Source organism: Balaenoptera physalus (assembly GCF_965194825.1).
Source record: "Balaenoptera physalus genome assembly, chromosome: 7".
NCBI classification, from domain to species: Eukaryota; Metazoa; Chordata; class Mammalia; order Artiodactyla; family Balaenopteridae; genus Balaenoptera; species Balaenoptera physalus.
Genome location: NC_138886.1, coordinates 115,132,994 through 115,138,421, shown reverse-complemented (window position 1 = coordinate 115,138,421; position 5,428 = coordinate 115,132,994).

The window sequence follows — 5,428 nt, the reverse complement described above, 5'->3', positions numbered from 1 at the left end:
TTGATTTGCCGGCTTTGAGGACAAAGCACGCGTCACTGGACGTGACCTTGTCTCATTTGGCAGGTGCAGGGAGGGGGGGCAGTGGGGCTGAGCAAGAGCGGGAAAAGGTGGAGGTGTGTGAGTGGCGAGCGGGGAGAGCGAGCCCCAGGGCCTTCCGGCACACAGGGCAGGCAGGCAGTCATAAATCAAAACCCGGCATCTGCTGCTGCAGGGCTGTGTGTCCCTGAGCAAGTTACAGAACGTCTCTGAGCATGTGTGAAGTGGGAATCAGGCACGCCATCTGCCTCCCCCAGGACGCTCGGGCTGGAAGGGTGAGGGCTTTGTCGGGAGCACTGCCGTGTGCCCCCTGCCTGCACGGTGCTCGGCATGTACAGATGCTGGTCCAGGTGCTGAAAGACTCTGAAGTAGCAAATGGAAGACAGTGGAAGTGTGCTGCCCGAGAATCAGGAAGCCGGGCTTTGGTGCTTGTGTGGTCCCTGACGTTCTGTTCTGGGGCTCTCCCCGCAGGGTGCTCTGGCCCTGCATTCTTCTCGCTTCCCTTCCCTCTTCTCACCTTCTAGTTCCCTGAAGGGTGTTCATAGGCAGCTTACTACCCTCCTCTTCATGCATTAATTCAGGAGCTGGTTATGGGGCACCTGCTAAGTGCCAGATGCTGGGGACACAAGGGTGAACAAGGCGCATTCAGTCTCTGCCCCGATGAGTGTGCCTTCTAGTGGGAGCTTCTGTGGGACAGGCAGCTGATAAACAGACTCATATGCTAAATAGTTAAACTTCGCTGTAACTGCTGGGAAGCAAAGAAGCAAGAAAAGTGGGCGGGTGGGTAGGGAGGGTCTGCTTTGCATGGAGGCTGCGTTTCCTCACTCGTAAGGCCGGAAGGTGGGCCAGGTCTCTCGGCTTTCTCTACCTTGCTCTGCCTCGATCAGTAGCTGGTTGGGAAGGCGGCTGGAAGGGCGCCACAGGGCACGGAGGGCTGGTCAGGTTTGCAGGGTTTCAGCAATGCAGATGTCTCCAGCCCTGACCAACAGCCTCAGGGAGCCCAGAGGGCTTCCCAAAGAGAGGAAGCCTGCAGTGATTGGAGTCTCAGAAGCGAGGAACCTGGTTCATGGAGGTCCCCGAGCTTTCCCTTTGGGCCAGCCCCGGGTGGGTGAGGCGATCCTGACCGGAAACGAAGAGAAGGGAGGAGAGACAGCCAACTGTGACTCAAGGTGGGGGGGACCGGGTGGAGAAAACCAGAGTGAGAGCAAAGTGGGCCGGGCCAGAAGAGATGCCCTCTGCCCTCAGCGCTCCTCCCTTCACTCCCTCCCTCCTCAGACAAGTACTTACCAAGCAACGTCTGTGCACCAGCTCCGTTGTAAGCACCGGGTGGTGGTGAACCAGACAGAGAAGATTTCCACCTTCATGCAGTCTCATGGGGAAGGCAATAAACAAATACAGTAAATCGTTTAATCTCCGTGATAATAAGTGCCATGGAGAAAAATGCCAGGGAAGGGGAGGCACCTGTGGGGCTGGAGGTCAGGGGAGGGCATCTAGGCTGTGACATTTAAGCGGAGCCCTCAGTGATGGGAAAGAGCACGTGAGATCTGCGAAGATCTGGGGGTGGACCTTCCAGCCGAGGGAACAGCAAATATTAAGGTCCCAGAGTGGGAACATGCTTGGAATGTGCGAGGACCAGCAAGGAAGCCAGTGTGGCTGGAGTGGAGAGAGCGGACGGGAGAGATGTAGGGATACAGAGGCAGGAGAGGACTTGGGATTTTGTGGTAAATGTAATCGGAAGTCATGGGAGGGCTTTGGCTGTGGGAGGACGTATTAGTCAGGGTTTTCCAGAGACACCGAATCAACAGGATCTATATAAATACAGGGAAAGATTAATTATGAGGGATTGACTCGTGCAGCTCTGGAGGCTGAAGACTCCCACAGTCTGCCATCTGCAAACTGGAGTCCCAGGAAAGCTGGTGGGGTAGTTCAGTCCAAGTCCGAAGGCCTGAGGACAAGGAGCACCGGTGTCCAAGGGCAGGAGAAGATGGGTGTCCCAGCTCCAGCAGAGAGAGAGAATTCACCCTTCCTCTGCCTTTTTGTTCTCTTCAGGCCCTCGGTGGATTGGATGATGCGCACCACAAACCCTACCCCACAATGTGATGGTATTGGGAGGGGGGGGTCTTTGGGAGATGCCTAGGTCACGAGGGTGGAGCCTTCATGAATGGGATTAGTGCCCTTATGAAAGGTGCTACTCTCACAAGAGAACTTCCTTCCTCTCATTGCTTTCTGCCATATGAGGATGCAAACAGAAGAGGGTCCTCACTGGAACCCGACTGTGCTGACACCCTGATCTTGGACTTTCAGCCTCCAGAACTATGAGAAATAAACTTCTGTAGTTTATAAGCCACGTGAGCTATGGTATCTTTGTTATAGCAGCAGTAATGGGCTGAGACACTTGGGCAGACATAGAACTTGGAGACATAAATTTGGGAGTCTTCAGTGTGTAGGTCTCTGGATGAGATCACCTAGGGAGAGAGTAAAGAGAGAGACCCATGTTCAGGTCTGAGCGCTCCAACATTTTGGAGGACAAGGAGAAGAGAGGGCAGCAGGGAGCCCAAGCATGGTCAGTGAGCTAGAATAAACCTGGGGACCAAGAGAAGAAAGGCTTTCAACAGATAGTGGCCCACTGGTTATTGCTGCAAGGCCAAGTAAGATGGGTACTGAGAGTTGATCATCGGACTTGGGAAGACTAAGGTCTGTGCTGAGTTTTGACAAGAATGGTTTTGGTGGGAGGTGTGGACAAAAGCTTGAACGGAGAGAATGACAGGTGGTGGCAGTGAGTATTGACGGTTTCTTTGAGATGTTCTGCTCCAAGGGGAAGCTGACAAATAAGGGTGGTGGCTGGAGGAGACTGAGGTCCAAGGATGGTTTTAAGTTTTGAAGGTGGGGAATAGCACAGAAAGCTTCTGTGCTGATGGGACTGGTCCAGGAGAGAGAGCCATGGTGGTGCCGGAAAGGGTGGGGACAGTTGCCGGGGAACGTCCCTGGGCGGGTGCTGGGGAGTGGGGCACGGCTGTCCGTCCCTGGGGACGGGAGGGAAGGTGGGGGACAGGGCGTGTGTGAGTGGTTGCAGATGTGATGGAGGGAAGGAGAGGTCGTTCTCCTGGAAAGAAAAGGATCTACGGGACTTTCCTGGTGGTGCAGTGGATAAGAATCTGCCTGCCAATGCAGGGGACACGGGTTCGAACCCTGGTCCAGGAAGATCCCACATGCCGTGGGGCAACTAAGCCCGTGCGCCACAACTACTGAGCCTGCACTCTAGACCCCATGAGCCACAACTACTGAGGCTGCACTCTAGAGCCCGTGTGTTGCAACTACTGAGCCCACATGCCTAGAGCCCGCACACTGCAACAAAGAGTAACCCCCACTCGCCACAGCTAGAGAAAGCCCATGCCCAACAACGAAGACCCAATGCAGACAAAAATAAAATTAAATCTTTAAAAAAAAAAAGAAAGAAAAGGATCTACGTTTGTTCCTTCTTCCCTGATTGTGTCCTTCCTCTTCCTCCGTTGCTTTGCTGGGGATCCCAAAAGTCAGGGTGCATTTTTTTTATAAAGGGAAATCTTCCCACCTCTGTTTCTCTCCCTCCCCTCACTTTTCAGTCTCTGGGATTCAGCTGAGGACCTAAAAATATGTTTCTGTCAAAACACTTGTCTTTTCCTCATTGCTCTTCATAGAGATGCAGACTGGCAGAGCTGGGGGGACCTCCGAGGCCACCCGTCCAGTTCCACTCCCTTATTTTTACAGATGAGGAGGTCATGGCTTGGAGGGACCGAGTGATTCGCTCCAGATCTCTAATGCGGACGCCGCTATTGCTGAGATCAGCCATAATCTCAGCATGAGCGGATGGGTGGTCGGGTGCTGTACCTGGCACGTTTCTCTGTGCTGCTTAGACCAGTGTCACAGGATCAGTCCTGAGTGAGGCCTGTACTACAGAGCTCGTGGACCAGACAGTGGATGTGGAGCTGGCCGCTGCAGCCCAGCTCTGGCAGGAGGGTGGGAAACTATTCCTGGTATTCCTTTGCACATAGTTTCATGCTGCAAGTAAAAATCCTGAGGAGCAGAACATACTGTTCACGGTCACAGAGCAACTACCAGCAGGCATCTGATCTCCTGATGGTTAAAGCAAGGGGCCCTGGGAAGGCAGCGAATGATGTATACGTAGTTCCCATTTGGTGATGGTAAATGGAGGCATAGAAAAGGAAACTGTCCTTTCAGCCCCTCTGCAAGGGCAGGTGGGCAGGAGGATGCAATCCCTCTGTGCTTGCCTTGTGTTGCCTCTGTTTGCCCCTTGGTGATTCTTGAAGGGTCTTTAAAGGTAAATAGAAAAAGACAGTAGAAAAATCTGCCCATCAGATTTGGGTAACCTTTTCTATTTCTTTCTTGTGTCTCATCCATTACTAGAGGAAGGTATTAGCCCTACCCTTCGGGTTTTATCAGCCGGGTGTTTCCCTCGGAGCCATCCTCATGAGGCCCTGGGGAAGGTGGGAGCGTCCAGCACCTACACAGGTTCCTGCCTCACAGAGGTGGGTCTGAGTGCCCAGGCTGCTTTGTTTAGTTTCCTTCTTTCTGGTTTAGCCTCCTCCCCTCGGGTTTCCCAGTAAAGAATTGGTGGTGGTGGTGTCAGCAGATCCCAGGGGCCTGGAAGGCTTGCGTCTTCAGGCCCTGGACGGTGCGATCCTGCAGCCCCAGCGGAGAGGCCTGGGGAGGGGAGTTGGGGAGCAGGGTGGGCAGCCGGCCTCAAGCCCGAGGCTGTGTTCGCAGCATCTGGTTCTGCTTCAGGCATCCATCTCTCTACAGATAAACAGACTAACGCACAGCACCAGCGTAAGGAGAGCTCTGAGCCCTCTGCCCGATCCTGTCCTGAGAAACAGGGAGACAGACAGAGGTTCTGGCTACTCACCAAATAAGAATGAAGTGAGGCAGTGGGAGAAGCCAAGGGAAGATTTCATGAAGCCAGTAGGTCTGTTCTAGCCAGGAGAACTCCATATAAGACTTTTACAGGAATAAGCTGCCTCGCAGCAAGCCAGCGAACAGCGTGCCCATCCCAGGGAGGGCTTCTGAGCTCCCCAAAGCCCAGACCCACTTACCCTCCCCAGAAAAGTTTCCTGCCGCCAAGGCCAGCCACTTCTGCAGGGTGACCTCCAAAGTGCCGGCCAGGGCAGCCATTACAAGGAACCTGTCCTGACTCATTCCCAGCAGACGCCCTGTTGATCCCATTGATAAAAGCTGGCAGCTACTGCCACCGCCGTGTGCCCGGGCAGCCAGCCAAGCCCCGCTGCATTCACTTGACAGGCGGGCGGGCTGGGGGGAGTGGGGTAGGGAGGTACAGGGGGACTCGGGCCACGGAGGAATGGAGCAGAGGCCAGGGTCGGCCCCAGGACTCGGTGGA